Source organism: Pristiophorus japonicus, chromosome 15 (genome assembly GCF_044704955.1).
Source record: "Pristiophorus japonicus isolate sPriJap1 chromosome 15, sPriJap1.hap1, whole genome shotgun sequence".
NCBI lineage: Eukaryota > Metazoa > Chordata > Chondrichthyes > Pristiophoridae > Pristiophorus > Pristiophorus japonicus.
Window position 1 is genome coordinate 16,523,265 of NC_091991.1, and position 13,125 is coordinate 16,536,389.

A 13,125-nucleotide genomic window follows, 5' to 3' on the forward strand; every position below is an offset into this window, starting at 1 on the left:
TAGCCCTAATCTTCCAAAGCTCTCTCAATTCAGGAGTTATCTCTTTAGATTGGAAAATTGCAACTGTAACTCCATTATTTAAGAAAGGTGAGGAGAGAAAGCAGGTAATTATCGGCCTGATAGTCTAACATCTGTTGTGGGGAAGTTATTGGAATCTATAATTAAGGACATAGTTGTTGTGTATGGAGAAAGAGTCAGACTGAACACTGTGAGCTCAAAGTAAAGTGTGACCGTAGTCTTTTATTGCAGGTCTCCAGAGTGCCTCTCCAACCTGTGAAGCCTCCTTAAATACCTGTGCTCCCAAGGGATTATGGGATGCCTTGGGACTCCAGGGAATGAGCCCTCTGGTGGCTGTACAGAGTAACTCCAAGACAACATAAATAACAACACTCTCCCCCAAAGTCAATAGTGTAACTATTTACAATGTGAGTTGATCTGGGGTCCTTCTTGCCCTAGTTGATCGTCTCGATGTGAAAGCTGGTGTTGTTGAATCATTTGTTGGGCCCTCACTGGGCTGCTGTGCAGTTGGCCTTGCTGGGCTGCCTAGTGTGTTGGGCCCTGCAGGGCTGCTGTGGATGATGGGTTCTGCTTTGTGGTCAACCATAGTGCCGGTTGCCACTGGTGTGTATGTTGGGGGATCAAAAAAGGTAGGGTCCAAGGTGGGTTGCTCAGGATAGTCCATGAATCTGAGTTTGATTTGGTCCAAGTGTTTCCAGTGAATGAGTCCATTTGAAAGTTTGACCCGAAACATCCTGCTCCCCTCTTTGGCCACGACAGTGCCGGGAAGCCACTTGGGACCTTGTCCATAATTTAATACAAATACAGGATCATTGACTTCAATCTCGTGTGACACATTTGCGCTATCATGGTATGCACTTTGTTGAAGCCGCCTGCTCTCTACCTGTTCATGTAGATCAGGGTGAACTAACGAGAGCCTTGTCTTAAGTGCTCTTTTCATGAGCAGTTCAGCAGGTGGGATCCCAGTGAGTGAGTGGGGTCTCCTGCAGTAGCTAAGCAGGACTCGGGATAGGCGAGTCTGCAATGAGCCTTCAGTTATCCTCTTCAAGCCTTGTTTGATGGTTTGCACTGCTCTCTCTGCCTGACCATTGGACGCTGGTTTAAATGGGGCAGATGTGACATGTTTGATCCCATTACGGGTCATGGATTCTTTGAACTCAGCACTGGTAAAACATGGCCCGTTGTCGCTCACCAGGACATCGTGTAAGCCGTGTGTGGCAAACATGGCTCGCAGGCTTTCAGTAGTGGCAGCGGACGTGCTAGCTGACATTATCTCACATTCAATCCACTTGGAGTACGCGTCTACAACCACATGGAATATTTTACCCAAGAACGGGCCTGCATAGTCGTCGTGTAGCCTAGACCACGGTTTGGAGGGCCAAGACCATAAACATAGCGGTGCCTCCCTGAGTACATTGCTTAACTGTGAGCATGTATTACATCTGTAAACGCAGAACTCTAAGTCCGCATCGATACCGGGCCACCACACGTGGGATGTGGCTATCGCTTTCATCATTACGACGCCTGGGTGGGTACTGTGGAGGTCACTGATGAAGGTGTCTCTGCCCTTCTTGGGGACCACGACTCAATTGCCCCACAGAGTGTCTGGATAGACATTTCATCTTTGCGTCGCTGAAACGGCTTTATCTATTCCTGCATTTCCACTGGGACACTGGACCAGCTCCCGTGAAGCACACAGCTTTTGACTAGAGATAATAAGGGGTCCTGGCTTGTCCAGGTTTTGATCTGTCGGGCTGTGATGGGTGATTGTTCACTCTCAAATGCTTCCATAATCATGGCTAGATCTTCGGGCTGCGCCATTTCCACCCCCGTGGTAGGCAATGGCAGCCTGCTGAGAGCATCAGCGCAGTTTTCTGTGGCTGGCCTGTGGCGAATGGCTTAGTTGTATGCGGACAATGTGAGCGCCCATCTCTGGATGCGGGTCGATGCATTGGTATTTATCCCTTTACTCTCGGAAAACAGGAATATAAGTGGCTTATGGTCAGTTTCCAATTCGAATTTTAGCCCAAACAGGTATTGATGCATTCCCTTAACCCCATAGACACACACTAACGCTTCTTTTTCAATCATGCTGTAGGCTCTTTCAGCCTTAGACAGACTCCTGGATGCATAAGCAACTGGTTGCAGTTTCCCAAAATCATTAGCTTGTTGCAATACACACCCGACGTCATATGACGACGCATCACATGCTAGTACCAAACGCTTACATGGATCATACAACACAAGCAATTTGTTTGAGCATAACAATTTTCTCACTTTTACAAAGGCATTTTCTTGGCTATTGCCCTAAACGCATTCGCCCCTTTTCGTAGTAAGACATGTAGTGGTTCTAGCAATGTGCTGAGACCCGGTAAGAAGTTACCAAAGTAGTTCAAGAGTCCCAGAAACGACCGCAGCTCTGTCACATTCTGTGGCCTCTGCACGTTCTCGACTGCCTCCGTCTTCGCGTTGGTGGGCCTGATGCCGTCCGCCGCAATCCTCCTTCCCAAGAACTCCACTTCAGGAGCCAGGAAAACGCACTTCGAGCGTTTTAACCTGAGCCCCACGTGGTTGAGTCGACTAAGAACCTCCTCCAGATTCTGCAGGTGCTCCGACTGTGTTCCGACCTGTGACCAAGATGTCATCCTGGAAGACCACGGTGTGCGGGACCGACTTCAGTAAACTTTCCATGTTTCTCTGGAATATCGCCGCCGCTGATCGGATTCCAAACAGGCACCTGTTATAAACAAAAAGACCTTTGTGCGTGTTGATGAAGGTGAGGGCCTTCCTGCGTCATGTAGGCTGAAGTCAGATCCAGCTTCGTGAACGTCTTTCCTCCTGCCAGCGTTGCAAAGAGGTCGTCGGCTTTTGGTAGTGGGTATTGGTCCTGCAGGGAGAAACGATTGATGGTTACTTTGTAATCACCACAGATTCTGACGATGCCGTCTCCCTTGAGGACTGGGACAATAGGACTGGACCACTCGCTGAACTCGATCAGTGAAATGATGCCCTCTCTTTACAGCCAGTCTAGCTCGATCTCTACCCTTTCTCTCATCTTGTACGATACTGCTCTCGCCTTGTGATGGATGGGTCGCACCCCCGGAATTAGGTGGATCTGCATTTTGCTCTTTGGAATTTCCCAATGCCTGGTTCGAACAGCGAAAGAAAGTTGTTTAAGACCTGGGCACACGAAGTGTCGTCAGCGGGTGATAGCGCTCGGACGTCGTCCCAGTTCCAGCGTATCTTTCCCAGCCAGCTCCTGCCGAGCAGCGTGGGACCAGCCTGGTACCACCCAGAGTGGTAGCTTGTGCACCGCTCCATCGTAGGAGACCTTTACGGTAGCACTGCCGATTACAGGAATCAGTTCTTTCGTGTAAGTTCTTAGTTTCGTGCGAACTGGAGTTAAGACTGGCCTTGAGGCCTTGTTGCACCACAACCTTTCGAAAGTCTTTTTGCCCATGATGGACTGGCTCACCCCTGTGTACAGCTCCATTGACACTGGGAGTCCATTTAGTTCAACATTTAGCATTATCGGGGGAAATTCGTGGTGAATGTGTGCACCCCATGTAGCTCTGCCTCCTCAGTCTGAAGCTCTAGTTCATTGTGATCCTCCATGGATCTGTCCTCCTCTGCAACATAGTGGTTTGCAGGTTTAACAGGCTTTGCAGATTGCCTGCACACTCATTGGAGGTGTCCCATTGTTCCACAGCCCTTGCAAACGTACTCTTTGAATCGACATGAATGGAAATGATGATCATCCCCGCAGTGCCAACAAGGTGTTAATGGCCTTGCATTCATCACCCTTGATGGTGGACTCAGAGTCATCTGCGGACATACAGCTGCAGGTATGTGTGACCTGCCCTGTACGTTACAATTCGAAAACAACATCACTTTGTTCACGTACTTGTAGCAGCACTTGTGTGCTGAGAGATTTGCTTAGTATTGTCACTGGTGGCAATGAACGCCTGGGCAATTGCTATGGCCTTACTTAAAGTTGGGGTCTCTACAGTCAAAAGTTTGCGAAGAATGGTTTTGTGGCCAATGCCAAGTACGAAAAAGTCTCTGAGCATGTGCTCCAACTGTTCTTCAAATTCGCAATGTCCTGCAAGGCATCTTAGCTCGGCGACATAACTCGCCACTTCCTGGCCTTCAGACCTTTTGTAGGCGTCGAACCGGTACCTCGCCATCAGAATGCTAACCTTCGGGTTCAAATGCTCTCGGACCAGTGTGCACAAATCGTCGTACGATTTCTCCGTGGGTTTCGCTGGAGAGAGCAGATTCTTCATGAGGCCATACATTGGTGCCCCACAGACGGTGAGGAGGATCGCCCTTCGTTTGGCAGCGCTCTCTTCCCCATCTAGCTCATTGGCCACGAAGTATTGGTCGAGTTGTTCCACAAAAGTTTCCCAATCATCTCCCTCTGAGAATTTTTCCAGGATGCCTACTATTCTCTTCATCTTTAGGTTCGCTATCTGTATCTCGTCGCCAGTTGTTGTGTATGGAGAAAGAGTCAGACTGAACACTGTGAGCTCAAAGTAAAGTGTGACATTAGTCTTTTATTGCAGGTCTCCAGAGTGCCTCTCCAACCTGTGAAGCCTCCTTAAATACCTGTGCTCCCAAGGGATTATGGGATCTCTTGGGACTCCAGGGGATGAGCCCTCTGGTGGCTGTACAGAGAAAATACAAATCCACATATATAACAATAGTGACTGAGTACTTCGAGAAATTTGAGCTGATTGGAGAGAACCAACAAAGATTTGTAAAGGGTAGGCAATGTCTAATGAACCTAATTGAATTTTTTGAGAAAGTAACTAAAATAGTAGACAGAGATGCAGTTTATAAGGATTTCCAAAAGGCATTTGATAAGGTTCTACATAAGAAACTGTTACCTAAAATTAAAGCTCAGGGAATTGAAGGTAAATGATTGTCCTGGTCAGGAGATTGATTAGGCAGCAGAAGTCAGAGAGTTGGGATAATGTATATGCACTTGAATTGGAAGGAAGTGACTAGTGTTGTCCTACTAGGATCTATACTTGGGCCTCAACTATTCACTATAGAAACATAGAAACATAGAAATTAGGTGCAGGAACAGGCCATTCGGCCCTTCGAGCCTGCACTACCATTCAATAAGATCATGGCTAATCATTCAACCTCGGTACCCCTTTCCTGCTTTCTCTCCATACCCATTGATCCCTTTGGCCTTAAGGGCCATATCTAACTCCCTTTTGAATATATCTAATGAACTGGCCTCAACAACTTTCTGTGGTCGAAAATTCCACAGGTTAACCACTCTGAGTGAAGAAGTTGCTCTTCATCTCGGTCCTAAATGGCTAACGCCTTATTCTTAGACTGTGACCCCTGGTTCTGGAACTCCCCACAACGGGAACATTTGAGTATAGGAGCAGGGAGGTCTTACTGCCTCTAACCTGTCCAATCCCGTCAGAATTTTATATGTTTCTATGAGATGCCCTCTCATTCTTCTAAACTCCAGTGGATACAAGCCCAGTTGATCCAATCTCTCCTCATATGTCAGTCCTGCCATCCCGGGAATCAATCTGGTGAACCTTCGCTACACTCCCTCAATAGCAAGAATGTCCTTCCTCAGATTAGGAGACCAAAACTGAACACAATATTGCAGGTGTGGCCTCACCAAGGCTCTGTACAACTGCAGTAAGACCTCCCTGCTCCTATACTCAAATCCTTTAGCTATGAAGGCCAACATGCCATTTGCTTTCTTCATCACCTGCTGTACCTGTATGCCAAACTTCAATGACTGATATACCATGACACGCAGGTCTCATTGCACCTCCCCTTTTCCTAATCTGTCACCATTCAGATAATATTCTGTCTTCCTGTTTTTGCCACCAAAATGGATAACCTCACATTTATCTACATTATTCTGCATCTGCCATGCATTTGCCCACTCACCTAACCTGTCCAAGTCACCCTGCAGCTCTTAGCATCCTCCTCACAGCTCATACTGCCACTCAGCTTAGTTTCATCTGCAAACTTGGAGATATTACATTCAATTCCTTCATCTAAATCACTGATGTATATTGTAAATAGCTGGGGTCCCAGCACTGAACCCTGCGGCACCCCACTGGTCACTGCCTGCCATTGTGAAAAGGGCCTGTTTATTCCGACTCTGTGCTTCCTGTCTGCCAACCAGTTCTCTATCCACATCAATACATTACCCCCAATACCATGTGCTTTAATTTTGCACCGTAATCTCTTGTGTGGGACCTTGTCAAAAGCCTTTTGAAAGTCCAAATACACCACATCCACTGGTTCTCCCTTGTCCACTCTATTAGTTACATCCTCAAAAATTTCTAGATGATTTGTCAAGCATGATTTCCCTTTTATAAATCCACGCTGACTTGGACCGATCCTGTCACTGCTTTCCAAATGCGCTGCTATTACATCTTTAATAATTGATTCCAACATTTTCCCCACCACCAATCTCAGGCTAACCGGTCTATAATTCCCTGTTTTCTCTCTCCCTCCTTTTTTAAAAAGTTGCGTTACATTAGCTAGCCTCCAGTCCATAGGAACTGATCCAGAGTCAATAGGGTGTTGGAAAATGATCACCAATGCATCCACTTTTTCCAGGGCCACTTTCTTAAATACTCTGGGATGCAGCCTATCAGGCCCTGGGGATTTATTGGCCTTCAATCCCATCAATTTCCCTAACACAATTTCCTGACTAATAAGGATTTCCTTCCATTCCTCCTTTTCACTAGACCCTCGAACCCCTCGTATTTCCGGAAGGTTATTTGTGTCTTCCTTAGTGAAGACAGATTCAAAGTATTTGTTCAATTGGTCTGCCATTTCTTTGTTCCCCATTATAAATTCACCTGATTCTGACTGCAAAGGACCTACGTTGGTCTTCACTGATCTTTTTCTCTTTACATATCTACAGAAGCTTTTGCAGTCAGTTTTTATGTTCCCTGCAAGCTTCCTCTCATACTTTATTTTCCCCCTCCAATTAGACCCTTTGTCCTCCTCTGTTGAATTCTAAATTTCTCCCAGTCCTCAGGTTTGCTGCTTTTCTGGCCAATTTATATGCATCTTCCTTGGATTTAACACTATCCCTAATTTCCCTTGTTAGCCACGATTGAGCTACCTTCCCCTTTTTATTTTTACTCCAGACAGGGATGTACAATTGTTGAAGTTCATCCATGTAATCTATAAATGTCTGCCATTGCCTATCCACTGTCAACCCTTTAAGTGTCATTTGCCAGTCTATCCTAGCCAATTCTCATCTCATACCATCGAAGTTACCTTTCCTTTGGTTCAGGACCCTAGTCTCTGAATTAACCGTGTAATTCTCCATCTTAATAAAGAATTCTACCATATTGTGGTCACTCTTCCCCAGGAGGCCTCGCACAACAAGATTGCTAATTAGTCCTCTCTCATTACACAACACCCAGTCTAGGATGGCCAGTTCTCTAGTTGGTTCCTCGACATCTTGGTCTAGAAAGCCATCCCTTATACACTCCAGGAAATCTTCCTCCACCGCATTGCTACCAGCTTGGTTAGCCCAATCTATATGTAGATTAAAGTCGCCCATGTTAGCTGCTGTACCTTTATTGCATGCATCCCTAATTTCTTGTTTGATGCCATCCCCAACCCCCACTGTATACAACTCCCACTAGCATTTTCTGCCCTTTGGTATTCCGTGGCTCTACCCATACAGATTCCACATCATCCAGGCTAATGTCCTTTCTTACTATTGCGTTAATTTCCTCTTTAACCAGCAACGCTTCCCCACCTCCTTTTCCTTTCTGTCTATCCTTCCTGAATGTTGAATACCCCTGGATGTTGAGTTCCCAGCTTTGGTCACCCTGGAGCCATGTCTCCATAATCCCAATTATATCATAATCGTTAATAACTGCCTGCGCAGTTAATTCATCCACCTTATTACGAATATTCCTCGCATTGAGGCACAGAGCCTTCAGGCTTGCCTTTTTAACACTCTTTGTCCCTTTAGAATGTTGATGTAATGTGGCCCTTTTTGATTTTTGCCTTGAGTTTCTCTGCCCTCCACTTTTACTATTCCCCTTTCTATCTTTTGCTTCTGCCCCCATTTTATTTCCCTCTGTCTCCCTGCATCGGTTCCCATCCCCCTGCCATATTAGTTTAACCCCTCCCCAACAGCACTAGCAAATACTCTCCCAGGTTTCGGTCCTGCTCAGGTGCAGACAGTCCGGTTTGTACTGGTCCCACTTCCCCCAGAACCGGTTGAGTGTCCCAGGAATTTGAATCCCTCCCTCTTGCACCACTCCTCAAGCCATATATTCATCTTAGCTACCCTGCTAGTTCTACTCTGACGAGCATGTGGCACTGGTAGCAATCCTGAGATTACTATCTTTGAGGTTCTACTTTTTAATTTAACTCCTAGCTCCCTTTTAAATTCAGCTTGGAGGACCTCATCCCGGTTTTTTACCTATATCGTTGGTACCTATATGCACCGTGACAACTGGCTGTTCACCCTCCCCCTCCAGAATGCCCTGCAGCCGCTCCGAGACATCCTTGACCCTTGCACCAGGGAGGCAACATACCATCCTGGAGTCTCGGTTGCGACCACAGAAACGCCTATCTATCCTCCTTACAATACAATCCCCTACCACTATAGCTCTCCCACTCTTTTTCCTATATTGATTAATGAATTAGATAACACAATACGGAGCCATATCAAGTTTGCCTATGACACAAAGATTGGTGGTGCAGATGGGAGCATAAGATTTAAAAAGACATTGATAGATTAAGTGAGCGGATGAAACTATGGCAGATGGATTTCAACACAGGTAATTGTGAGATCATCCATAGATCCAAGTATTATTCAAATGGTGAAAAATTAGGAACAGTGGAAGTCCAAAGAGATTTAAGATCCCGTTTACACAGATCACCAATGTACTACAGGTTGAGCATCCGAAATCCGGAAACCTCAGGACCGAGGCCATTCCGGATTCTGGGTATTTCCGGATTTTGGAACGTCTTTGCCTGGGCCGAGGTAGGTGGGCTCTGTAGTAAGGCTGTCTTGCTCTTTTCGCTTTGTTGCCTCAAACGTCGAATTACACACACACTCAATTGTAGTAAAGGCAGGATCAGGTCTTTTATTTAAACATTCATAATAAACAAATCCATGTATGAAAGTTACTGAGATACTTCACAAAGGCAGCTTGTTCCGATTTCCGTGGCTGCTTGTGACACACCTTCTGAGATTCCAGTGTCTGTACAGTCCGTGTCAAACTCTCATCTTTATACCGAAAAAGCCTTTGAACTTTGTATAGTACATTCAGACAATTAACATGCAGACATGTAGAATTGTCCTGAAATCATGGCTAACTGCTTTCTGAATTACTATACACAAACTAGATCATTTAACATTATTCGCATAGTAACAAGCTATACTCAAATACAGACAATGTCATGAATTACTATACACAACTCAGATAGTAACAAGTTACACTCAAATACTCAACATAGCACCATATCATCTAGCAGCCTGTTTTAATCCAATCTTCAATCTTCCACTTTTAACCCTTTTGATTTCTCCAGACTGTGCTGAAGCAAAGAGTTTCAGAAATGCAGGCTTCACAGGGTCGGGCAGCCGAGGTAAGGGGGCGATGTTGGCCCGCCGAGGTAAGGGCGGTGGGGGAGGCGAGGTCAGATCGCCGAGGGCCGGGGCGAAGTCGGGCCGGGGCGAGTTCGGGCCGCTGAGGGCGAAGTCGCGGCGAAATCGGGGCGGGCGAAGTCGGGCTAGAGGTCGTGCTGCCGAGGGCCAGGGCGAGGTCGTGCTGCCAAGGGCCGGGGTGAGGTCAGGCCGGGGCGAGGTCAGGACGCCGAGGTAAGGGGGCAAAGTTGGACCGTCGAGGGCCGGAGTGAGGTCGGGCCGCCAAGGGCCGGGGCGAGTTCGGGCTGGAATGAGATTGGGCCGCCGAGGTGGGGAGAGTCCGGATTTTGGAACATTTTCTGTTTTCCGAACGACCCCGCCACGGATGGGCCCGTTGTCCGGATTTTGGAACTCCGGATTTCGGATGCTCAATCTGTAGTCAGGTAAAAAAATTCATCAAGGCTAATGGAAAGTTAGCCTTTATAACTAAAGGTCTTGAATATAAAGGGGAGGAAGTGTAGCTACAGCTATACAAAGCCCTGATTCAATCAAATCTGGAGTATTGTGTACAGTTCTGGGCATCACACCTTGGAAAGGATATACAGGTATTGGAGGTGGAAGGAGTGCAGTACAGATTCACCAGAATGTTACAAAGGCTGCAAACGAGAGATTATATAAAGTAGGCTTGTATTCCCTGGAATATAGAAGGATAAGGGGTGATTTGATTGAGGTTTTTAAGATATTGAAATGAATTGATAGGGTCGAAAGAAACTCTTTCTGCTCGTGGGAGAATCTAGGACAAGGGGACATAACCTCAGATTCAGAGCCAAGCCAAGAGTGATGTTAGGAAACATTTCTTCATGTAAAGGGTGGTAGAAGTATGGAACCCTGTCCCAAAAACTGGAGATGGTAGCGCAATTAATAATTTTAAAACTGAGAGCGGTAGAATTTTTGTTCGACAAAGGTATAGAAGGATATGGAGCCAAGGCAGGTGGCTGGAGTAACATACAGATCATCCATGATCTCACTGAATGGCAGAACAGGCTCAAAGGGCTGAATGGCCTACTCCTGTCCCTTTGTTCCTATGGTGCTGAAATAGCTAAGGATGAAGCTGAAGGATACCTAGCCTTAGACTTGACACTAAATATGTTCAGCCAATGTAATCAACAAAGCTAAAAGTATGTTACATGGCCAAAACAGTCGAATACAATTCAAAGGAAAAATGATCAAACTGTATAGTACTCAGGCCAGACAACACCTGGAGTACTGCGTCCAGTTCAGAACACCAAGAAACAAGTGGGACATTTAAGTGCTGGAGACAGTGCAGAGGAGAGCCACACGGTTGATCCTCAGTGTCATAGGTCTGAGTTGTGAGGAAAGATTGAATATACTTGGGCTTTTTAGCCTGGGAAGGAGGCATCAGAGAGGTGATGTTATAGAGCATGGAAAAAGTCAACCCAGAACATTATTAAACTGCAGGAGTAGAACTAGAGACGTGAGTTCAAACTAGCAAATTGTAATTTTTCGATTGATATCAGGAAATTCTTCACACAGATTGAGTCGTGGAGGCAAATCATTAAAAAAAACCATTTGGATGCTGCTGTAAGGAGTATAGAGTTGTAGCAGGCAAAGAGCAGACAGATAGGTGGTCAAGAATGGAGATACTGAAGGTATTGAATTGATCTGACACGTAAAATGGTCCAGATTAAGAGGGTTTATCAGTATTAGGAGGGTCTGAGGAATCGGTGAAGTTCCTCTACCTTACGGTATGGATTGTAATTGCCTATTGACAGATTGTATATAACACTTGCTTATGTATGTACAGCACACTTATAACACTTAAGCCTGATGGTTAATGAACCATCCTTAATCTTAGTAAACATAACAAAGACAGTAGAGGTCAGCAGTTAAGATACATAACATTTTGACGAGAGTCCCTGGGGAAGAGATAAGAAAGCCCGTGTTTGGGAACAGAGTTACTTCAGGCGCCATGGGGACTAAGGCAAAGTTCACATCACTGAACATATGATGGGAGATGGACAATTGGGAAACACCACTCAGAGCCAGTCTGATAAGAGACGACAAATCAATGTAACTTCGTTGATAAGCTGTAAACAGTCACACACTTTGGTTTGTTGTATAACTGTGGGTGAGAACCATTGTTCTGAGAAGGTTCACGTTTGAACTCTTGCCTTGCATGTGCTGGAATAAACTAGTTGAACTGAAGGTTTTGTCTGATTGATTCCGTGGTCGTTATGGGGGATGGGGGTGGGGGGTCGATTCCTTATATCAGGGAGTCCACCTGGAAGGAGAAAAGTCTTTCAACCCCTACACTGCAAATGGGGGGGGGGGGGGGGGCGGTGCTAGGATCCCTTTCGACAGATGAATTAAGATGGACCAACTGACCATCTTCATCTGTGATTATCTTGTTTATCTTGTGAGGAACTTCTTGCAAGCTAGATTTTAGGTTTTGATAGGTGGGATCGCTTTTTCCTGACCCACGGAGAAGGGGGCATGCTATATCTTGAGCCTCTTACCTATCAATTGAGAATATTCCATCCCAATGTTTCCTAGTCTCTCTTTTCACAAACACTTCTTCCGTCATTTCTCATCGCACTGACCAACCGAGATAACAGTTACCGTTCGTGCCGCACTCTTACAATCTCAATCGGAAACTCTGGCCTTTCACCGTTGCGCTCTGCAAGCTGAAGTATCCGGAGACGGCACCGGGAGCAAGCAGCTCGCCACTTTCCGGAAAAAAACATTCGCGGCTCCCCGGCAACCGCCGGCGCTTCTGTGCTTCCAATTGGTGCACATCGCGATGATTTACGCGTCAGAGAGAGATGGGTGGAGCATTGTTTGCGGTTACTATGACTGCAAAAGAATTCGCTCTGTGACAACTCGCCACTATAATGGAATTTCACTCACTATCTCCCTTCTATCGCGTGTTCCATTCAATTCATGCACTAGTTGTCAATATCTCCCTAGCATCAGTCGTGCTGTAACATCCCCGTTATTGGATTACACACACAAATTTGTGCCCAGTTATTACCAGAACGTTTAAATAAACAGGACGAGGGAAACAAGGAGTGTTCTTACAGCAGGGATAATTTATAGAGAATATTGCCTATTTGATAAAGTTAGTAATTTGGAGGGGGTTCAGGTGCTATCTTGAACTATCAAAAATGCAGTGGTTTATAAACTTATTTCAACAGATTCCATTATTGCTATAAAATTATTCCCAGATTTTTAAAGCATTGGTTTTAAATATTTTGGGGTTTTACTGTGTCTATTTTACTGAGAGCAGCAGCTGTGCACATACTGCCCGCGTCCTCCAGGTCAATGGCAACTTTCACGCTAATTTCTAATTTTAAGTTATTTCAGTGCTTCCATACAATTTTAAATGCGATCTAATAGGATTAAATAACTTAGAGATATGCATTTGTTACGTGGAGACATACTTTTGAGTTTCCAATTTATTTAGGCATGAT

General features: G+C 45.7%; 1 protein-coding gene across 1 annotated transcript in view; it reads right to left on the bottom strand.

Annotated features, from left to right (window-relative positions):
* The window catches only part of LOC139281359 (uncharacterized), a 191,755-nt gene extending 179,513 nt beyond the window's left edge, over positions 1-12,242 (bottom strand). Inside the window, exon 1 of the mRNA XM_070901513.1 lies at positions 12,172-12,242. The gene's annotated coding sequence lies outside the window, so the exon portion shown is untranslated. The remainder of the gene's footprint in view (positions 1-12,171) is intronic.
* Positions 12,243-13,125: the final 883 nt, after the last annotated feature.